This window comes from Macrotis lagotis, chromosome 1 (assembly GCF_037893015.1).
Source record: "Macrotis lagotis isolate mMagLag1 chromosome 1, bilby.v1.9.chrom.fasta, whole genome shotgun sequence".
NCBI lineage: Eukaryota > Metazoa > Chordata > Mammalia > Peramelemorphia > Peramelidae > Macrotis > Macrotis lagotis.
Window position 1 is genome coordinate 774,796,134 of NC_133658.1, and position 25,038 is coordinate 774,821,171.

At 35.9% G+C, this 25,038-nt stretch overlaps 1 non-coding gene across 1 annotated transcript; it reads right to left on the reverse strand.

Annotated features, from left to right (window-relative positions):
• Window positions 1–18,946: 18,946 nt before the first annotated feature.
• On the reverse strand, window positions 18,947–19,050 carry LOC141510465 (U6 spliceosomal RNA). The gene has a single exon (XR_012474950.1). It is a non-coding gene; the product is annotated as a U6 spliceosomal RNA (small nuclear RNA).
• Window positions 19,051–25,038: the final 5,988 nt, after the last annotated feature.

Here is a 25,038-nt window from a genome sequence, read left to right on the forward strand (position 1 = left end):
GTGGGATATAGCCAGTTTAATTTTATTGGATGTTTTTCTTCTTTTTCCCTGTTTAGCTTTTCATGTATCTCTTGAGTCTCCTGTTTGAAGACCCCATTTTCTGTTCAGCTCTGGTCTTTTCATCCGGAAAAGTTTAAAGTCTTTATTTCATTAAATGTCTATCTTCTTCATGAAAGAGAAGACTCAGTTTTGCTGGATGATGAATTCTTGGCTGTAATCCAGGTTTCCCTACTCTCTGGAATATCATATTCCATGCCCTTCAATCCCTTAATGTTGATGCAGCCAGTCCTGTGTAATCCTTACTGTGGCTCCTTGGTATTTGATTGCTTCTTTATGGCTGCGTGCAGGATTCTCTCCTTTATCTAGTTCTGGAGTTTGACCACAATATTCTTTGGTGTTTTCATTTTGGAATCCCTTTCAAGAGGGGATGATGTATTTTTCAATGACTATCTTGCTCTCTGCTTCCAGGATATCAGGTCATTCTTCTTCACTATACCCTGAAGTACAGAGTTCAGGTTTTTTTTTTTCCTTCAAAGTTTTCAGGAAGTACTATGATTCTTTAATTGCCTCTCTTGGATCTATTTCCCAAGTCAGTTGTTTTGTCAATGAGTTATTATTTTACATTTTTTTCTATTTTCAGTTTTTTAAAATTTTAATAGATTCTTGATATCTCATGAAGTTATTAGTTTCCACAGATTCTGATCTTTTTTAGAGAAGAATTTTCTTCATTTACCTTTTGCAACTCATTTTAAAATTAATTTTTATTAAAGATATTGAGTTTTACAATTTTCCCCCATCTTACTTCCCTCCCCCCCACTCCCCCACAGAAAGCAATCTGTCAGTCTTTACTTTGTTTCCATGTTGTACCTTGATCCAAATTGGGTGTGATAAGAGAGAAATCATATCCTTAGAGATCAGACAATAAGATAGCGGTGTTTTTTCTAAATTGCATGGGATAGTCCTTGAACTTTGTTCAAGCTCCACAGCTCCTTATCTGGATACAGATGGCACTCTCCTTTGCAGACAGCCCAAAATTGCTCCCGATTGTTGCACTGATGGAATGAGTGAGTCCTTCAAGTTTGAACATCACTCCCATGTTGCTGTTAGGGTGTACAGTGTTTTTCTGGTTCTGCTCATCTCACTCAGCATTAGTTCATGCAAATCCCGCCAGGCTCCCCTGAAATCCCATCCCTCCTGGTTTCTAATAAAACAATAGTGTTCCATGAAATACATATACCACAGTTTGCTAAGCCATTCCCCAATTGAAGGACATTTACTTGATTTCCAATTCTTTGCCACCACTTGCAACTCATTTTCAAATCGGCCAATTCTATTTTTGAAGAAGTTGTCTTTTTCCATTTGCCCAATTGTGTATTTGAGAGAATTATTTTCTATTTGCACTTGTCCAATTGTATTTTCAAAGAATGTGTTTTCTTGCTGTAAGACGTTAATTTTCTCTTGCATATAGTGCTAATTTTCTGTTGCAATTCTTTCCTCAATTATTCCATTTGATTTTTAAACTCCTTTCTGATCTCTTCTAAGAAGTCTTTATGGGCTAGGTCCAGGCCTCTCCCACTGTGCCCTGGCTTTTCTTCATTTGGGACCCTTCACTAGGGTCTTGTGCTGGGGAAGGGGCTTGTTCACAGTTCAGTGGATAGACTACTTAAACTCACAATAAGGAAGACCTAACTCCAAGCCTGCCTCCAAACTTGTTTCAACTGCTTCATTTTTCAGTGGGAGTAAGGATGTAACTGCATTCCAGCATTGTGAGAATCATATAAGGTATGTAAAAACTGTCTACCAACTTTAACATATACAAAAAGTACATAAATACAAGACATTATTATTATTATTATTATTATTATTACTGTTGTTGTTGTTGTTGTCGTTGTTGTTGTAGGTTATAAATTTGGGTAAGTACAAGATAAGATGAAAGTTCACATATCAGAGCTAGGTCAATTCCTGGGGTGTGCAGGTGTTCAGGGAAGATTAGTATCTCTGATGTGAGAGTTGCCAAGTCTTTTTTCAGAGCTACTTATTCAACTTTGGTGTCCACCTTCATCCAGTTCTCACCTGTGGGCTCCAAGAATTATCACCACCATTTTCAATCTGTCCTCCAAACAATTTCTTCTCTTCCTATGTCACTTCTCTTCTCAATAGACACCAGTGACTTCCTATTAACTGGAGGATCAAATGTAGACTCCTCTATTTAACATTTTGAATCCCTTCACAATTTGGCCCCAACCTGCTTTTCCAACTTAATTATACATATTTTCCCCATCCCAAATCCTACGTTGTGGCTTAATTGAAGTCATATCAGAAACTCAATTTTCTACTTATGTACATTTGCATAGGCTGTTCCTCTACCCACCCCCACCTGGAATGTACTCATCTTCAACTCTTCTTAGAAAAATCTCTAGCTCCCCTCATGTACTACTTTTGATGAATATTTTCTTGATCCTCTAAGGTGCTAGTACCTCCCTCTGTCATCACCCCACCATTTGCTTTGTATTTACTTTGTGCAATTTTGCATATAGATAGATACATGTTGTCTCCTCCAATTCAATGAAACCTCTTAGAGTCATTTTATTTCTGGTTCTTTATGTTTAGTGCTTGACACAAGAAAGAAGGTAATTTTATAAGTATTTAGTGATTGATATCTCCAATCCTAATCCTTTTTTCTGAGCTGCTTTTAAGGCCTCTTCACCTGAAATTCTAAAGATTGTCTCAAAAACTCAGTTATCTCTAAAAACTTGCCTTATTACCCTTACCAATCTTGCTCCTCCTTCTGATTTCTCTATTTCTGACCATGACACCATAATTCCATATACAAAATCTTGCTATTATCTTTGCCTCCTCCTTTTCCTAGAATTTTCCAATTCTCTCCCCAACTTCTCTTGAATCGGCCCCCTTCTTTCTATTCTTATATCATCTACCTCATAAAGTCCCTCATTGCCATTGATGCAGACTCTGTAATATCTTCATAATGGGTCTTTCTACGAACTTGTTTCTTTATTGACTCCATTCTTCACATCAGTCTCATATTAATTTTACTTCTGCATGGATTTAGTCACATCATTCACTGCTCCCAAAACTTCAGTAGCATCCTATTATCCACCATACATTTTATACATGTATCAATCATGTTTTTTAAACTTCTGGGCAGCCATTCAAGGTCCTCCAAAATTTAATGACACATTACTTTTACAGTGTTAACTCATATCACTCACCTTCACAATATTCTATGTTCTGATCAAGTTGGATCATTCTTTGCTTTACATGAATTTTGCTTTACACTTCTATGCATTGCTTCACCATTCTTTATACCTATACTTCCCCTCATTCAACCATAGAATTTCATTATTCCTTTTACAGATCAACTTAAGGCAACTTTATCCAGAAATACTTCCCTGATGACTCCTATCAAAAATTTTCTTCTGTCTTTGGACTTCACATAGCACTTTGTTCCACACCGAGCATTTATCACATTATTTCATATTATATAGCAGTTGATCTTTTCCTTTTATTGCTGTACAATTCATGAGGACCTAAATTTTATGTCTCACCAGATTGTCTATAAACATTGCTCTGTAGTCAGTGAGTGTTTAATAAATGTTTCATGAATTAGTGTCCTCTTATTGTTTACAGGTGATTGAACCCTAGGCCCCAAGAAGGTCAAAGTAATGGACATTCAGGTTCTTGATTTAAAAAATAAACTTACATCCTGCTAAACTGCATATTCACATAAAATGAAAAACATTAGCCATAAAGTCAGTTCAAATGTCCTGGGAAAAAATGTTTGAAACCTAACTTAAATGATCCAGTGTCCCTTGCTTTACATACAAAGCAAAGCAAAGCAGAAAAAGGAAGTCACTCAACTGGTAATTAGAAACTCAGAAACATAAATCCTTGTAAGCCTAAACTTAGCTCTAAGAACATTTTTCCAATAAATGAATGAAAAAATATTTTAAAGAGAAATTCATTTCTTTTTTTTCACTTTACATCTAGTTTATTGGTTCCTTCTCTAAGGAAGATAAAATATCATTGTTTCCAAAAAAGATAGAAGTAAGTCATACTCATTTTGAAAATTAACTATTTTTGATTTTCAGTGTGATGTCAGGAAGTATTTGATTGTTTAATGGGTCATGAGAAAATAAAAATATTCTGATTTTTCTCTTTTTTCCATTGTGATAGAATTGCCTTTTAAATTCTACAATCAATCATTGTCAAATGTTTAGACCAGAATGAATGCTGGTCTCAGAACTAGGAGGCTTGGATCCTAAACTGGCATTAGCAGCATCACAGGTTTGATGAGAAGAATATCCTTTGAAATGTTTAAAGTGCCGTACAAATTTGAGTTGTTGTTATACTTGTTGTTATCTCTTAAAATGGTTCTTTCCATATCCAAACAGCTTCCTTAATCACATTTTCCCTAATAATTATGTATAGTATTGCATGGCATGATATAGTATAGCATAATAGGTATGGTATGATGTGACAAAGTGACCTAAATATATTTCTATTTAATCTATTTAATCCCTTAATAATGTGCTATATAATATTACCAGAAAATACTGTCCTCTTCTTAGATATATTCTGTGTATAAAACTCATTTTTTGGACTATGAGACTCCTCTAATTTTCCATACTTACCCAAAGATCCCCACATTGACATAGTAATCAACTCTACTAATTCTTTTAATATTTTTGGAGATAGTTAATTCTGGCTTAGAGATCATTGATGCTCTCTTACCACAACCTCATTTGATATCTGAAACACTGGAAAGTTTTATTCTTAAGGGGGAAGAAAAGAAAAACTAGACTAAGACCCTAGGAACACCCAAGATTAATTTGTGTGACATATAGGAAGATCTAGCAAAAGAGACTAAGCAGAAACAATTCAGATAAATAAATTGAACCAGAAGATGCTAGAGAATAGAGAATATCCAAATTTAGATAGGGATCAACAAGGTCAAATGCAGAACAGTCAAAAATGATGAGGATTGAAAAAAAGGTATTGGGTTTGTCAATTAAGTTTTCCTTGGGATTAAAATGACCATTTCAAAGAAAACTAAGAAAACTTCTATGATTTGATGTACAGAGAAGTGAACAAGAAACTGGAGAACAATTTATGCAATGATAAGATTATGGAGAAAGAAGGTTTGGAAAAAGGTTGGGACTGTTTAATGCAATACAAAACTAAAATTCCAGAAGACTAAAGATCAATCATGCCACCCACTTCTTGCCAGAGAAATGATGTCTTTAATATCAAAAATTAAACATGCATATTTATATATGACCAATATGGGAATTTGTTTTGATGGATTGTGGGTGTTTGTACCAAAAAATTCTCACTATGGGTATAAAGACATGTAGAAAAATTTAAGAAATGAATAAATACTATTTTAAGAGATTGTTGGTAACTTCAGAGAGATAGAGAGAGCAATATCAGTTGAATGATGATGTGATGGAAGTCAAATTGCAGAGGGTTAAGAAAAGAATAAGGGGAGAGGAAATAGATGTACCTAATTTAGACAAATTTCTCAAAGAGTTTAGCCAAGAAAGGGAGGGGAGATATGGAATAATAGGAGAAAGAAGGAGCTCTTGGTGGATGACTTCCATTTTTTTCAGTCAAAAGGATGGAAGGAGGCACATCATGGGAGCACTGAGAAGAGATGTGATAGTTTGGAATAACTTTAATGGATAGCATGATATATTTTCTATCCTGAATTTGTCCTCTTCTAGGATTATATCTATAGTGGGAAAAGTATGGAACTTGAAATCAAAAGATCTAGTTTCAATTCTTGTCTCTTCCAGTGATAAGAGCTTCCTCATCTGCAAAACAGGAATCTTGAAACTTAGATCATATATCTTACAAAGTTGTGAGGATAAAATATGATCATGTACATCATGTACAATTAGGTCCTTGGTAATGATAATGTATTGTTTAAATCATTGTTGAAATTCACAAGTCCCTAAATTTCAAGCAACACAAAAGTAGCCAGATGTTGCATGGAATGTCAACATTAAAAGTAGTTTTGCCTCTCAAAGATAACTGCATCTGAAACTTGAAATCAAAGTAATCATGAGTAAGACAGACAGTTTTGAACTCACATTAGAATCTGAATGCAGTTGGCAAAAAATTGCAGAACAATATGGATTTTTTCTGAAATTTTGTAAAATGCCTTTCTTAATCCTCAAATTCCTTTTGAAATTAATGTTTATAAATTTATACTAAGGATATGACCAATACATCTGTTTTCTTAAAACAGATCTAGTCAAAATATCTACTTATCTAAAATATCAAATTATAAAGTCCAAATAGAATTGAAATTCCTTATATCTAAAGAGATTCTCCAGATCCAGATATTGCCATCATAGCCCATCATTTTTACCCAAACATCCTGCCAGAGATTTCATTTATATAGTGTATGGGACACTAGAATCTCAGAAGAATCAGAATTGCAGGGACTCAAAGGACAATGGAAAGTTATACTTAGTGGGTATAAGTAGGTTGCAACACAAAAGAAGTTATATAAAAGTTATCATCAAAAGTATATCACTGGAAAAAAGAGATGTCAGTCTTGCTATGATAATAAAGGATGACAGAAGATCTTCTTGATAAGTGAACTAATATTTAAAAATTATTAAAAATGGGGAGGCTAGGTGGCGCAGTGGATAAGCACCGGCCCTGGAGTCAGGAGTACCTGGGTTCAAATCCGGTCTCAAACATTTAATAATTACCTAGCTGTGTGGCCTTGGGCAAGCCACTTAACCCCATTTGCCTTGCAAAAAAACTAATGAAAAATTATTAAAAGGAATAGATGATAGGAGAAGGGAAAGTAAAGAATTGTGCAGAATAAGACAACGTGTATTAGTGATTATCAATGCCAATGAAGGGAATAATAATACAAAAAAATGCATTCATTGAGGTATTAAAGCACAGTTCTTGAACAAAAACAAATACTGTTCCAAGACCTGCTCCTTGAGGACAGGCACCTTGGCATGACTACACTTTCTTTCTCCCAGAATCCAGAATAGTGCTTAGACAATAAACAATAGACAACAAACATTGTCAAGAGACAATAAACATCTGAGGAATGAATGAACTGATGAATGATTAAACAATCCTTTGAAGTAGATAACACAGATATTATTTCCATTTCATAACAAAAGAAACTGAGGCTCAGAGAAGTTATGAATTTGTCCCTGCTTGCACAAATTTCTGAACAAGGTTTAACCACTCTATCTTAAAGGTCAGCTGAGAAGTAGCCAAGACTGAAGGATAAAGACTTTACCTAAGCTTGTCAATGTTAAGGCATGCACTTCTTCCCTATGGCAGCTTAGAGACAATTAGTCCCATGCTATATACCACATATTCAAAATTATCTTTACTGGTAAAAATTCAGTTTGGTCATGGTATATAAACATTTAAATGCTATAGTTCCTTTCTAAACTTTTATTATTTTTAACCCATTGTTCATGAGGAATATTGACCTATGGTTTTCTTTTAGGTATTAAGATCATATTTCTATTATAGAAAGAGTTTGCAAGACTACCATCTTTTCTTATATTTCTAAACAGTTTAAATCATATTTTAATTGTTTGAATATTTGATAGAATTTACTTCTATATCCATCTTCCTCAAAGAGTGGAAGCTTGACTTAATCATCAGAATTTAGTATAGAAAAGTTATTTTTTTTTTACTGCAGAAGTTATCTTGCATAAGTTTATGTTTGCTTGAACTAAATATTGCTTTCCCCAGTGGTCCATGCACATTTTAGTTCAGTGTGGTTTATATATAGACTGTCTTTCAAAGACATGAGTGTGATTTATTGGGTTCAGTTTGTGAAAAGTGTTAATTCTCAACTTTTGAGTAAAAGGGTTTTTGGAGACTAGGATCAGTGAGGTATCTGGGTAACCTTTACGCTGCGAGTATTAGTAACAAAAGAAAACATGCTTTTTTATTTTTGAGACTTGTCTATTCAAGTTTTTTCTAAATTATAGTACTGTAGAGTCTGGTCTTACTTTCCTACTTTCCCCCTCTTTATTATAGCACTGTTGGGTTCTACAAAGTTAGTGGAATTACAAAATAATCACAATTAAAAAAAAACACAAAAAATAGTTGCAATTGGGGGCAGCTAGGTGGCACAGAGGATAGAGCACCAGCCCTGGAGTCAGGAGTACCTGAGTTCAAATCCAGTCTCAGACACTTAATAATTACCTAGCTGTGTGGCCTTGGGCAAGACACTTAACCCCATTTGCCTTGCAAAATCCTAAAAATAAAAATATAAAAAAATTAAAAAAATAATCACAATTGCAAATACTTCCCTTAGAAAGTCTCAGGTGGGTCTCACTTGAAAGTAAGCTCTGAGATAATAAGAAGTGTTTCCTTTTATTGTAGGTCTTTTTTCACAGAAGGAAATCAATAAATATTTGTTGGAGATTGAATTGAATTTTCATTGGGATGCACTGAAGTGAATTTTCATGAAAAATACTCTATAGTAAGGCTTAAAAGGAGATTCCAGCATTTTAGAAGTAAAGGAGAACTTGAGAGTTAATTAATATTGTTCATGAATATAATGCACATAATTTCATAGTTCAGGAAAATGGGATCCAGAAACTTAAACAATTTGTTCAAGGTCACATAGCTATTCAGTGACAGAGTCAGGACTAGAACTCAGTTCATCACTCCTAGAATAATATCCTTTTCATTGCATTATGCTATTTTTAAACAATTTTTGGTAATCATAAATTTAATGTCTTATCATAAGATGTATCATCTCATGTCCAGACTACTGTAATTTACCTGCTGGTTGATCTATCTGTCATAAATTTCTCCCTAGTCCAGTTCATTCTCCATTCAACTGTAATCTTCCTAAAGTGAAGATTTGATCATGTCACCTTCAATGAACTCCAATAGCCCCCATCACCTCTAGGATAAAATATAAAAATCCTCTAGTTGATATTCAAAGCCCTTCTTCAACATGCTCCAATCCCCAAACTCTCCAGTCTCTGCCATATAGGAACATCAGCCTTCTTGCTGTTCCTCAATTGAGAATTGTCAGTAGCTGCCCCCCATATGCTCTCCCTTTTCATCTTTGACTCCTGGCTTCCCTGACTTCCTTCAAGTCCCAATTAAAATCTCACTTCTACAAGAAGCCTTTCCTAATCCTCTTAATGTAGCATCTTCCCTCTGTTGATTATTTCCAGCTTTTCTATATAAACCCTGCTTGCCCATGGTTATTTGTCTGTCTCCCCCCATTAGAATGCAAACTCCTTGAGAGCAAAGAAAATCTTTTTTTTCCCTTTTTAAGTCCAAGTCTTAGGTCAATAAGTACTAGTCCTTAATGCATATTTAAAAGCCTTCAAAATCCAACCCCCTTGCTTAGCAGAATGGGGAAATCAAAATAAAATGACTTATCCAGAGTCACATGAATAGGAAGAGGAAGAGTCTAGCTTTTAATTCAGTTCTTCCAATTCCAAATGCAGCATTCTTTCCACTGCACCACAATTTCACCTTGATTCCACTTTTTAGTGAGGGAAACATTGCTCCAATTATTTCCCAAAATGTTGGCTGTGGTACATTCTCAATTAATTGAATGAATTAACTACAAAAATTTTTACCTAGAAATAGTGGACAATAGTGTCCACAAAATGTTCACAAAATAAACAATCTGGCTTGAGAATCCATCTATGTCAGCCTGTCTCCTAATCAAGCTAAGCTCAATGGATCTGATGACAGCTATTGATAGTGATAATGAAGATCTATGAGGCCAAGAGAGGGAAGATGCTGTTTAGCAGCAACACAGAGAAAGAGAAATGCTCTTTGTCTGAAGCTCTCCTGCCTTCCCAAAGACTTAGTCTGAGTTAATTCTCATGATGACAGATCATCAAGCCAAGTTTCTAGGGGTGGAAGGCCACATCTGCTCCAAGACCCACAGAAAGTGTGGATTGCCCTATAGGCCCCTGGGAAACTGAAAAAATTATGTTTCTCAGAGACTGGATCAAAGCAGAAGAATTTTCTTATATGTTTCTCTCCTTGCTATGAAACTCAGAATGTGAACTAAGCTAATAATAAATATGAACTTAGGAAAATGAGTTGTTAGTTTCCTTATTAATTTCTCAAATTAACAGAGCAATGCCCATTTAATTTGACAGCTATAATTAAGCAACTATGGAGGGTCAAAGAACTGTGCTAGACCCTAGAAGAGATTAAAAGTTCATAAAAGACAAGCCTCCAAGTTTATCATCTATCAGAGGAATATGACACAAATTCAAATAATGATAATATATTATAAGTGCATAAGAGAAATTTTAAAAAGAAAGGTCTGAGTATTAAAGGGTTCCTTCTAAATGGGGAAAAAAACTTCATGGAATAAGTTAAATTTGAATTGAATTTTAAGCCTCTGCTGCTTACTCCCTGTGTCACCTTGAGCAAGTCATTTCCCCTTTCTAAGGCTCAATTTCCCCCTATCTGAAATATGAGGGGTGGAACTGATGACTCCCAAAAATCTCTCCAATATCTAAATCTGTGATCTTAAAACCACTATAATGGAGGATAGCCTGAAACCCAGTTTCTGGAACATGCACAGATTAGCCCTGCTTGGTGGGTTAACTGAGTATGTAAACATTTAAAAGTTTATTGGATCTCCTTCTGGGCAAGCATGACTGAAGGGTTAGCATAGCAAGAAATACTAATAATAGATATCATCACTATAGAATTTTTAAGGGTTGCCATGTGCTTTCCATATTACATCATTTGAGCCTCACAACAACCTTGGGAGGTCCCATGCCAATCCTCTCTCATATTGGCAGTTGAGTACTTAGAGGGTCCATTAATATAGACAGATCAATTCACTGCTGGGCTGGAATGAAGCAGTTCACTCTTCAGGTCTGATGAGGTTGAAGAGAATACTTTATACCACCTGGTCTTGGGAGTACCTTTCTCCCTTCTAGATGTCCCCACCAAGTTCATATTTGGGAGTGTTTCTAAGGGACATGGGTTTGCCCTATGCAGTCATTTATCTCTGAGTTGATGGCTCAGACTGAGCCAGAATGAGCTCAGCTGAGTCAGATCAAGTAAGTTGCTTCTCAGGACTTGTTGCTATAATGGTCTCTGCTACTGACTCAGCTTCCTGAGGGAAATCTCCAAGGATTCTTCCAACTTTCAAAGCTCAAAGACTTATACCCTGGTTCATTACTTCCAATATTGATGTTTGTACTTTGTTTTAAAAAAAAAAACCAATATCATCACAGGTTTATGTCTTGAGAGCGAATTGTATTTAAGTGAAGCAGAGTTTCACAGAGCCTCACTCTCTCTTCCAGAATCATCAAAGTCCAGTGGCAAGACAGCAGTCAGTATGACTAATGATAGTCCAAATGCACTGGATGCAGTGGAGGACCTTGGTATCTTCAAAGTCTGTTCAAAAACATCTCCCATTCCTCCAAGAGAAGTTTGCATATGCTTGAGTTTAACATCCCCCAAACTCATTTATGGTTCTGTCAGTTATCTTCAACCTGGGTTAGCCCATCTACTGAGACAGTTTTACCAGTCTGTGACTTGTGTGCATGCTACAGCTTCTTAGTGCCACAGATAAGAGTTGCATGATTAATTGAACAGCTGGGTAGTACAATAGAGTATTGAGCTTGAAATCAGAGAAACTTATCTTCATGAGTTCAAATCAAACCTCAGACAATTACTAGCTGAATGACCCTGGTAAATCATTTAACCCTGTTTATATTAGCTCCTTATCTATAAAATGATCTAGAAAAGGAAATGGCAAACTATTCTAGTACCTTGATCAAGAAAACCCTAAAATGCATTCATGAAGAGTCAGACACATCTGACCACATACTATTCCTCCAGACATTCATTCATCAAAGATCAACCCTGAATTATTCTGGCCATTGACCAGTCTGTCTTTACATTATGAAATGGAAAAAAATTCAACAGGTAGGAATGAACAGGGGGGAGTATATCCCAAATACAGGGAAAAGTGAGGGATATTTTGGAAGGACAGAATTTTTCACTTTGATAGAAGTGTAGATTGTAGAGTGGAGTGTTAGATAAGGTTGGAAAGCAGGGTGTTAAGACTTTAAATATCTAGGTGTATTACTAGATAGACAATAAGGATTCACTTATGTATTCTGGAAATAAAGACATAACCAGATTTGAGCATATGGAAGATGTCTGACAGTGGGGTGAAGGGTGGAATGGAACAAAAAGAAAATGGGAACAGGAAGGGAATTATTGTAGTAGTCAAGTCATCAAGCCCTATACTTACAGAGCTAGCAATGGGGAAAAAGAGGTGACAAAAGAAAAATATCTGAGGGATAGATTATGGCTGTGATTGATTTAAGTTATTTGCTGCATGAGGACAAAATATCTCCTTTTTAATCTCCCTATCAGACGTCAAGTAGATGCATAAAATACAGTTTATGTTTGGTCACTGAAAGGAGAGATTGCACTAACAGGCAAAAGTAAAAGGGAAGCAAATCTTGAATAAATATAAAAAAATTAATAATGTTTAGATCTGTCCCAAAATAGAGAGGACTAGATGTACAAGCAGAAAATCTGGATTGAAATTTATTGGACATGTAGTAGATGGAACATACTATTAACAAACTGGTAATTTAATTTAGCTTGTTTTCTCCCCCTGGACTATATCTTCCACAAAGCTTTGGGGCTGAATATTAGGGTGAATAGTAAGCATAGCATATTATGATATCACTGGGCTCAGAGACTGGCAGGTAGAAAAGTCATCTTCCATGTTCCAGTCAGCCCGTATTTCCCAAGAAGAAACTTCCTATTTCATTAATTTAAAAAAAAAAACTAAGAGGCATAAACAAAAGAACCAAAAAGAGACCCATCAAGCTCAATGAGTGAACAGCTTGGAAATGAAACAGAGCTGAGATCTCAAATCCTGCAATATCCAAGAATGTCAACTTCTAGTCAAAGCAATGTAGGTGGTACAAGGGAGAGTGCATCAGTCCAGGAATTGGGAGAACCTGAAATCAGAACTGGCCTCCAACAATTGATCCTTACTAGCTGTGTGACTTTGGACAAGTCACTTAACCCTGATTGCCTTGCTTCCATGGCCATCTCCATTGAATCTTATCCATATCTGGCCACTGGACCCAGATGGGTCTGGAGAAGTGAGGCTGGTAGCTTAGCATAGCAGCCCCTCACTGAAATCCAATCCATATTCATTTTATAGTATGACCTCCCTGATGTCATGGTCTTCTTCTAGAAAGAAGAACATCATCATCGTGTGAGACTGACACTGCCCTCCCATTCTCACGCTGAAAACCAGAATATTTATAACCAGATAGAGATCTTCAGTCATTCTGTAACACAAACCAGGGACACAGGAGACTGTGGTTGCCAGAGGAGAAAATAGATGTTAACCTGATTGGAATTTCTTTCTGTTCAAGGATTTGGAGCAGTGATTGAATGAAATTCTCAGCTTACTATTCATGCAACTATTGCTTTGACATTACTCAGCTTAGGTTGTTTCCAAAGCATTTTGATTAAATGTTTTATGAAATTTATGACTTTGGTAAGACAATTCAGTAAGACATGTGAGTGCAAAGAAATAGAAGGGAAATTGAGGTGTGTAAGGACTTAGTTCAAACTAAACCATTCATGGACAAACTTAAGAATGTAAGTTCAGGCAACCAAAAACATGAAGCTTACAATTGAATGATAACCAACTGCCTGCCCCAAAAGGAACAAATAGAATCCTCTCTAGTGGTACAAAGTTATCACAACATTTTAAAAACATCTCAAATTGTGGTCATCCTGTTATTGGCCTACTCTCTCACTGTTCATATTTGTAGCCCTTCTCTTCTCTGTTATCCCCAAATGAAACCTCCATGGAATATTTACACAGGGACCAAGAATAATGCAATACATTATAACAAAAACAAAAATGAATAGAAAAATTTGTAAGCTAAATCAAGTCTAAGGAACCAACATGATTTTTTAAATTGTCTCTTCAACCAAGAGAATTGATTTCATGTTAAATAAGTTTTCAGCTTAGAAATGATCTAATTACATCAATCACAGTATTATATAGGCCTAGCCTTCATTTCAAGACTTTTTCCTAAGGAAGTAAATACTTGGTCCAATTTAAGTTCCATTATCCCCAAAACTAAATTGGTAAACTGGTAAACCCCTGTATGAGTAGACCAGTCTGGCTCTTTATACCTAAATCTCTTTTGTTACCTTAAGTGGAATTATTTCACCTTTTTTGAGAAGATTCCAATGGATAATAATTTCTATCACAGAAGAAACCAAAACAAAGACTCCTGGATCTAAATCAGCTTGCCTGCTATGCCCATTCTGAGATTGGACCCTAATATCAGTAAATATTTTCTCAGTTTGTTGCTTATGAACAAAGCCCCTCTTTGCAAACCTGACTTTGTGGCTTCCTATTAGGTTCTAGGCTTTGTCTCCATTTCCTTGGGGTAATAGAGAATAGTACAATGAACAATTATTATAGGATCATATATTTAGAACACAAAGGGAACTCAGAAGATAATTACTCCAAAACCTTTATTTTATAGCAATGGAAACAAAGGACCATGAAATTTTTCCAAAAGAGCTAGGATTTGAACCCAGGTACTCTGTAAGCCAATGTATAACCCATGGAAAACCCGGTTATCCACTAAACAATGCTATTGTTTAGTTTTAAATACTAAATGCTAAACAACTTTTAATGGAAGAATTATATATTGCTTAACTTATACCCTCTGAGCAGCTTTTTCCTTCTTAACATCCCAATGTATATAATACTCTGGTCATTTCTGTCTCACGTGGCATCTCTGAATAAGTAGAGTTTAAACTATAAGAGCAAAAAAAAAGCAAACCAAGTCTTATTAAACTTAAAGTGCTTTTTTTGTGAACAAGAGAACATTTAATGTTTTAATATTTACCCTCTTTATAAATGTTTGCTCTTCACTTTTGTCTAATAATGCTAAAATCCAATATCCACATATAATTTTACTTACCTTTAAAAAGTTAAAACTAAGAATAGTACATGGTACAAATAGAGGAACTCAAAGAAACACCGAGAAAGGGAAGATTCTTCCAACTTTGCCTACTGAACCAAAGTTCCATTGAAAATAGACAGCCCACTTCATAAAGCACTTGGGATAAGTAAAATATCTTGTCAGGAAAGATGATTCATGCCTAGATCTAAGACACTTTTTAGTCTAGATCAGAAAAGTATATGTAAGTAGAATATATTAGCAAGGGAATAAGAGAATTTAAAATAAATGCAATTTAGCAGAATATGATTTTTGGAATTTTGGCCTTTTTGGAATCTTGGGTTTTTTAGCTGTTATTTTATAGAGGAACCAGAGTGATGAGGACTTAAAACTAGCCTATAGAAATATTCCAGGAAGTGTGTAAAACTCAAATCCAGAAAAGTCACTCAAAGTGAAATGTTGCTTCAACATTTTTATTAATAAAACTGTCTGGTATTCCATGTCACATATAGCCCATAACTTATATGGTTTGACCCCATCAGCAAGTAGTAATGAGTACCAATGACAATTTTAAAAGTCTTTCTTTCAGTTCTGAATAATCACATGTTGACAACAAACATAGCCCTTGGTAATGATCCATACAGAAAGAGTTCTATGTCTGTTATACACAAAACTCTACAGGCTATTTTGGTGAAAGTGAATCAACAAATAGTCTTGACCTGGAGACTGATTTTATTGAAGATGGTAAAACTATAAAAAAATTCATGGTTTTTGAAAACATTTAATTAATACTCCTGGAGTGAGTGAATCTAAGCCAGACAAAAAGGAAACACTCTCTCTAGTGGCCAATTGTAAGAATGACTCCAAGGAGAGCTCTGAATGCCCAACTAACTACTGGGTAGAGGTAGAGCACAAACAATTGTCATCAGCACAGTCATACTGAATTCATTGTGCCAGTGAATAGAAATGAAGAAGGATTTCAATTTCTGTCTCTCCCTCTTCCTTCCATCTCTCTCTCTCTCTCTCTCTCTCTCTCTCTCTTTCTCTTTCTCTCTCTCTCTCTCTTCTCTTTCTCTCGTTCTCTACCTTTTATTTCCCTTCCCCTCTCTCTGTCTCACAAAAGAAATTGATACTACTGAAGAAAGCGAAGGACAGAGGGTAGTGCAGAGTTGTGGGGGGGCACAAATTGTGTTTGATTTTAAATATAATGGAAGAAAAAGGCAACTCAGAGAAGGAGTATGACCTTTGTTTGGGGTTAATGGGACAATGTCAGGAGACAAAAGAAAGAAAACATTCCATTCTTACTTGGTTTTCTCAAAAGATGAAAATGGGGCAGCTAAGTGGCGCAGTGAATAGAGCACCAGTCTTGGAGTCAGGAGTACCTGGGTTCAAATCCTACCTCAGACACTTAATAATTACCTAGCCGTGTGGCCTTGGGCAATCCACTTAAAAACCCATTGCCTTGAAAAAAAAAAGATGAAAATAGCCTTTACTTTGGAATTTAGTGTATTAAGAATTTAGATCTTAGCCTCACACACTGAGGTCCTTGTGGGGGGGGGGGGGGAGTGTACCAATAAGACTCAAAAGCTCAGGAAGTATCCCCAAATCAGCCACAGGCTAGGGAAATGAGTAAACAGAAAAAAAGGAACCTGACCATAGACAATTACTTTGGTCCCATGGAGGAACAAAATACTCAATCTGAAGATGAGAATGTCCAAGCTTCTGCATCTGAAGACTCCAAGAAATATAGAAGTTGGACTTGGGCTATAACAGAGTTCAAAAGAGATTTTGAAAATCAATAAGGGAAGGGGCAGCTAGGTGGCCTAGTGGATAAAGCACCAGCCTTGGAGTCAGGAGTACCTGGGTTCAAATCCGGTCTCAGACACTTAATAATTACCTAGCTGTGTGGCCTTGGGCAAGCCACTCAACCCTATTTGCCTTGCAAAAAAAAAAAACCTAAAACAAAAAAGAAAATCAATAAGGGAGATAGAAGAAAACTGGGAAAAGAAATGAGAGAGATGCAGGAAAAACATCAAAACTAAGTCAGCAGCTTAGATAAGGAGATCCAAAAAGAAGCTGAAGAAAATAACATGTTAAAAACTAGCTTAGGTCAAATGGATAAAACAGTTCAAAAAGCTATTGAAGAGAAGAATGCTTTAAAAAGCAGACCTGGACAGATGGAAAAGGAGATAAAAAAGCTCTCTGAGGAAAACAAATCCTTCAGATGTAGAAATGGAGCTAAAGGAAGCTGATGACTTTGCAAGAAATCAAGATACAATAGATCACACAAAAAGAATGAAAACTTAGAAGAAAATGTGAAATATCTTGTTGAAAAAACAATTGATCTGGAAAATAGATTCATGAAAGATAATTTAAAAATTATTGGGATACCTGAAAGTCATGATCAGGAAAAGAACCTTGACCTCATTTTTAAAGAACTCCTAAAGGAAAATTGCCCAGATAACCTAGAAGCAGAGAGTAAAATAGAAATTGAGAGAATCTACCAATCTCCCCTAGAAAGAGATCCAAAAAAAAAAAAAAAACAATCCCCAGGAATATTATAGCCAAGTTCCAGAACTCCCAAGTCAAAGAGAAAATATTACAAGCACTCAGGACACAATTCAAATATCATGGAGTTTTAGTCAGGATCACACAGGACTTAGCAGCAACTACATTAAGGACTTGTAGGGCTTGGAATATAATATTCCAGAAGGCAAAAGAGCTTGGAATGCAACTGAGAATCAACTACCCAACAAAACTGAACATCCTCTTCCAGGGGAAAAGATGAACTTTCAATGAAACAGGGGAATTTCAAATGTTCTTGCTTAAACAACCAGAGCTGAACAGAAAGTTTGACCTTCAAGTACAGGACTCAGGCAAAGCATAGAGAATGGAGGAGAAGGGTAAATTATGAGGGACTTAATGATGATGAACAAAATGTATTACTGCATGGAAAGATGATACTGATAATACTCATATGAACCTTCTCATTTAATAGAGCAGGTAGAAGGAGCTTTTGTAGATGAAGCACAGGAGAGAACTGAATTTGAAGATATATTGTAAAAATGGAGTCAATGGATAAAAGGGAAATGTACTGAGAGAAAGGAGAGGTAGAATAGGCTAAGATATTTCATATAAAATATATTTCATGTAGATTTTGCAATGGCACAGAAGGGCAGAAGGTGAGGGGGAATGAGGGAGCCTTCATTCTCATCAGAAATGGCTCAGAGAGGGGCAGCTAAGTGGCACAGTGGATAAAGCACCGGCCCTGGAATCAGGAGTACCTGAGTTCAAATCCAGTCTCACACACTTAATAATTATCTAGCTGTGTGGCCTTGGGCAAGCCACTTAACCCCATTTGCCTTGCAAAAACCTGAAAATGTAGGGGATAGAGGAGAGGGTAGATCATGGGAGAGGATAGTCATGTATAACACATTTTACTTTTTACTTTTTGCAAGGCACTGGGATTGGGTGGTCTATCTGGGACCATACGGCCAGGTGGTTGCTGGCTCGCTGGGGTGGGACGTGGGCTTGGGGCCTCTTGGCCCCAGGGCTGGTGCTCTGTCCACTGTGCCATTAATCTACCCCACAGCACATTTTTTGAAAAGGGTCAGAGTGAAAGGAGAGAGAGAATATAATAGATGGTAGTAAGGAGGAATGGATGGAGGGAATTACAATTAGCAACAGCAACTATGGAAAAATATGGAAGTAATTTTTATGATGGACTTATGATAAAGAATGGGACCCACCTGAGACAGAGCTGATGGTATCAGAACACAGACTGAAACATATTTTTTTTCTCTTTCTTTTACTTCATTTCTCATGAGGTTTTATATTTTTGTGGGGGGAGGGGGTATTATGTTTACTCTTAGGAATATTTTACTAATGTGTAGATGAAAAATAAATAAAATCTTTTTTAAAAATTTTTTTAAATTAAAGTTAATTAAATTAAAAAAAGAATTTAGATCTTCCCAAATTTGTGTGTCATCCTTGCACAGGGGCCATACTAATCTTTTCTGTATCTTTCCAATTTTAGAGCACTAAATCTTAGGATTGAAAAGTTGGTTTCTCCTGTATAGATGTTCTTTAGTGACAAGAACAAAAATGCTTTCCTGGGAATTGAAAGGTTAAAAAAGTGCTTATTATCTTTGATAAATTTAAGTAACTCAACCCAGATGAACTACATACTCAAGAACAAAAAGAACTGGCAGGTGTGTCTGCTGATCCATCATTAGAGAAAACTGAAAAGTCATGGAAAGGAAAAAATGGAGACAAATGTCCTTATTTTGGAAAAGAATTGAGCACCTGCGGTTAACTTCAAGTCCTGGAAAAATCTCAGGATCATTAAAGAGATGGTTAGAGAACATCTAGAAAAGAATGTAATTATTACAAACTGTCACTGTGACTTGACCAAGATCAGGTAATGCCAGATCAGCTTCATCTCCTTTCTTTGACAAGATTAATAAACTAATAGATGAGGATAGGAATATAGTTATTGCCTATTTTTAGCAAAATTCTATTCCTTTGGGAAAATGGAGAAATATAGATTAGATCTTAATATAATCAAATGGATTCAGAATTGCTTGACTGGACAGATATCTACAGTTGTTATTACTGGTTCAATGTCAGTGTATCAAGGGGTTTATCTCCAGGGGGGTATCTATCTCCAGTAGTCTATCTCCAAGTATCTGTGTGTGGTTCTGGACAGCTTAACATTTTTATTAGTGATTTACATAAACGTGTGAATGTTTATGTTTGCTCATTAAATTTATAGATGACACAAAGTTGAAAGAAATAATCAGCACATTGTATGAAAGAATACCAAAAAAAAATCAAAACTGACAGTAGAGCAATGAGCTGTGTGTTACAAGACAAAATTCAATAGGAATAATGGTAAATTTTCTCACTTGGGAACAAAAGAAAAATCAAATCAACTTCACAAGTATGAAATAGAGAGAGATATATAGATAGTTAGCAATTATCCTGGAAAAGTTCTTGGGTTTTACTTTAGTGGACTGCAAGATCACTTGCAGAAAAAAGCTAATATATAATCTTGGATTGTATTGAGAGACAGGGAAAAGTAGATGGCACAGTGAATAGAGTGAAGATCCTGGAGTCAGTTAGAGTCATCTTCCTTGGGTTCAAATATGGCCTTGGACACTACCTGTGTGATCCTGAACAAGTCACTTAATCCTATTTGCCTCAGTTTCCTCATTTGTAAAATGAACTAGAGAAGAAAATGGCAAACCACTCCAGTATCTCTGCCAAAAGAATTCCAAGTGGGGTCATAAAGAGTCAGATACATCTTTAAAAATTGATGGGAATTAAGAGAGATATAATTTCTAGGACCAGAGAGAGAATAGTTCCTTTGTACTCTGCCACTGTCAGAACATACCAGGAATCTTGTGTTCAATTCTGGGTCTTACAGTTTAAAATCAACTCAGATAATAAGCCTAAATGTTCAGAGGAGAGCAACCAGAATGTCAAGGGACCTTGAATCCATCACATATGAGAATCAATTGAAGGAATTGGATATATTTGACCAGAAGAAAAGAACACAAACACATAAGGTGGAGTAGAGTGAGGTGGGGTGGGAGTTGATGTATCTTCAAATATTTGAGGTGCTATAATACTTAGAAAGATCTGACTTCTAATTAGCTTTGCAATGGGCAAGGAGAGGAGGTAGAATCTGGAGCATAATGGGTAGAAAGTAGAAAGAGACCAAATTTAGGATTCACATCACAAAAATATTTTCTAAAAATCATAGCAGTCCATAACTGAAATGACTCATCTCAAGATGTAGTTGGTTCCTCCTTCTCCTTTAAGGTTAACTATTTATTAACTATATTATAGTGGCGATTCTTTTATTCTCCATTGACACAGATGTGACCCTGGGGCAATCCGTCATCAACTCAGGACTAGACCATTCGAATAACCTGCTGGTTGATCTCCCTGCCACAAGTCTCTTTTCACTTCTGTTCAAATACAATCTCCACTGTTACCAAAAAGATTTTCTTAAAACTCGGGTCTGACCATGTCATCCCCCTACTCAGTAAACATGTGTCTTTCTATTACTCCCAAGATCAAATATAAAATCCTGTTTGGTTTGTAAAAACTTAGCCTCTTCCTCCTTTTTTTCAGTTTTCTTATATTCAGCTCCCTTTCATATACTCTACCATTCATCCTCCCCAGGCTGCTTGCTGTTCATAATAATAATAAATTATATAATGCTAACAATGTCTTAGCCACTGTACAAAGTGATTTTATAATTATTATCTCATTTGATTTTTACAACAATCCTGGGAAGTAAGTGTTACTATGATTCCAACTTTATAGATGGAAGCTGAGACAAAAGAGATTAAATATCTTGTCCAGGGTCACATTGCTAATAAGTGTCTGAGACAGGATTTGAACTCGGGTTTTCCTGGCTGGAGTCCTAGCTATCTATTGCTTTCCCTAGCTTCCTTCCACACATACGACATTACAATGACTTTTTTATCCCACATACATGGCAAGGGCCCAGAATATAATGAGTTTATTAAATATTATTGTTGTTGCTGTTGGATTAGATGACATTCTATGATTTATTGATGGCATACTTTACTACTGTTCTTTTTTTAATTTATTTTTATTAAAGATATTATTTGAGTTTTACAATTTTCCCCCAATCTTGCTTCCCTCCCCCCACCCCCACCCCACAGATAGCACTCTGTCAGTCTTTACTTTGTTTCCATGTTGTACCTTGATCCAAATTGGGTGTGATGAGAGAGGAATATCCTTAAACAGAAGAGAATTCTCAGAGGTAACAAGATCAGACAATAAGATATCTGTTTTATTTTCTAAATTAAAGGGAATAATCCTAGCACTTTGTTCAAACTCCACAGCTCCTTATCTGGATACAGATGGCACTCTCCTTTGCAGACAGCCCAAAATTGCTCCCGATTATTGCACTGATGGGATGAATGAGTCCTTCAAGGTTGATCATCATTCCCATGTTGCTGTTTAGGGTGTACAGTGTTTTTCTGGTTCTGCTCATCTCACTCAGCATCAGTTCATGCAAATCCTTCCAGGTTTCTCTGAAATCCCATCCCTCCTGGTTTCTAATAGAACAATGGTGTTCCATGACATACATATACCACAGTTTGCTAAGCCATTCCCCAAATGAAGGACATTTACTGGATTTCCAATTCTTTGCCACCACAAACAGGGTTGCTATAAATATTTTTGTACAAGTAATGTTTTTACCCTTTTTCCTCATCTCTTCAGGGTATAGACCCAGTAGTGGTATTGCCGGGTGAAAGGGTATGCACATTTTTTGTTGCCCTTTGGGTATAGTTCCAAATAGCTCTCCAGAAGGGTTGGATGAGTTCACAGCTCCACCAACAGTGTAATAGTGTCCCAGATTTCCCACATCCCTTCCAACAATGAACACTATCCTTCCTGGTCATACTGGCCAATCTGAGAGGTGTGAGGTGATACCTCAGAGAAACTTTAATTTGCATTTCTCTAATAATTAATGATTTAGAGTATTTTTTCATATGGCTATGGATTGCTTTGATCTCCTCATCTGTAAATTGCCTTTGCATATCCTTTGACCATTTGTCAATTGGGGAATGGCTTTTTGTTTTAAAAATATGACTCTGTATATATATCCTCTGTATATATATATATATATATATATATATATATATATATATATATATTCTCTGTATATTTTAGAAATGAGTCCTTTGTCAGAATCATTAGCTGTAAAGATTGTTTCCCAATTTACTACATTTCTTTTGATCTTGATTACATTGGTTTTATCTGTGCAAAAGATTTTTAATTTAATGTAATCGAAATCATCTAATTGGTTTTTGGTGATGCTCTCCAACTCTTCCTTAGTCATAAACTGTTCCCCTTTCCATATATCTGACAGGTAGACTAGTCCTTGATCTTCTAATTTGCTTATAGTATTGTTTTTTATGTCTATGTCCTGTAATCATTTGGATCTTATCTTGGTAAAGGGTGTGAGGAGTTGGTCTAATCTAAGTTTCTTCCATACCAACTTCCAATTATCCCAGCAGTTTTTATCAAAGTTTTACTACTGTTCTTATTCAGTTCATTTATTTCATGCTGGATGGGGGGGAACACCACTAAACTCTCAATTTCTAGTTTCCAATTTCTGATATTAAGCATGTTATGATAGGAGCAAGAGATATAGTAAGTAGTGGTCCTAGATTCTGGAAAATTTGGCTTGGTTAAAAGCCTACCTCTGGAACATACTGATTGTGTGACCCTGAACAAGTCATCAACTTCCCAGGTTCTTTAGATAGTTCTCTAAACAGAGGAGAAAATGGTCTGTATTGATTGAGGCTGTTCATTTGGATTATCCTGCATAGAACAATCATAAGCCTTGTTTAAAAACAAGTCATGTACAAAAACAAAAGAAAATTCATTTAAATCATCTCACATCTTCAGCTTTTAGAAATGCAATAAGCAACCCTCTCATATACTGGCCAGGTTTTCTATTAAATCCAACTTATTTCAGACCCATTTATCATTTTTTCTCACCTTGTCAAGCTGCCAAACTGAAACTTTTAGAGGGAGGGACATGAAATATTTGAGAATAAAAAAATTATGAAAAATTCTTTTTATGAATTTTTTACATATTCTTTATATTTTTGTAGGAAAACACTCCCCAGATAAAGTATTCTTTGTACTCTTATTAAAATGACAAATGACCCCTTAGGTCTGGGTTGAGATAGTAGAATTAACCACCATACCTTATTAATAATCAATTAAATTACCTTATTAAAACTCCAATTTACTGACAACTAATTTTTCTCCATTTTCTTTTCTTATCATTCTATCTACCATAGAATGACTGGAGAAGATACCCTCTGCAGCTACAAAGAAAAGGAAATCCTTTTACCCCTCTCCAAAATGCTCTGTCTGAATTGGATTGAAAGCTATCAGATTTTTAAATTCCTCAAGGGCAAGCAGGGTCCATGTTTTAGTTACTTTCATTTGCTTTGCAATGCTTTGCATGTGGCCCTGAACATAATGGGTAATGACAACCTACATATTTGCTAGTGTTGATTATACTAACTTTCCACCTATAATGCCTATTATCTTTATTTTCCCAGAGAAGAAACTTTTAGAGATTAAGTGACAGACAGAGGTTAAGTGATTTATCCAGAGTCACCTACAGGTAGATTTGAGTCTTCCTCCCTCCAGGTACAGTGATCCATTCCCTGTGCCGCCTGGCTGCAGGTCATAGGTATAGAGATGATCATCTAACACACAGGAGCTAATGTTATCAAGTGTAAGTGTAAAGAGAGAACTTAGCTTTCTACAATTAGTGGACAAATCCAGATCTGACAAAGTAAGAGGTGCAATGTGTAATACAGTGCCTGGTTAAGAAATGTAGGACTACATAGAAATATGGCTAATAGAAGAGGATAAAATATGTCCCCATTTGTAAATTCCAAGATCATCTGGAAATTTAATAAAACTACAGACATCTAATTCAGTAGAGAGAGCTGAGAAATAGGTATGCTAAATGTCCCTTAAAGGAGTGTTGCAGGACTTCAAGGAACTATAGCAGGAAGAAAAAGTCTAAGATTGGCATTATGATTAATGGGGTAGGGTAAGAGGGAGAGTTAAAACCCCAGTGGAAATTATTAAAATAAAGTCAGGGGGTTGCTAGGTGACACAGGAGATAGAGTGCTGAGATAAACTCATCTTCTTGGATTTAAATCTGGCCTCAGACAATTACAAACTATGTGACCCTGGGCAAGTCACTTAATCCTATTTACCTCAGTTACTTCATCTGTAAGATGAGCTGGAGAAAAAACATGGCAAACTATCCCAAATCTTTAGAGTCAAAACTCCAAATGGGATCACAAATAATCAGACAAATCTGAAATGACTGAACAGCAACAAATAAAGTCAAGAATTAAAAGACAAAAAATAGAAAATAGAATGTTGGCAATTATTATCTCATGGGAGGACTAAAGGATTAATGAATAGATGTAGTCTAGGGGATACCTCCATGCTGGAA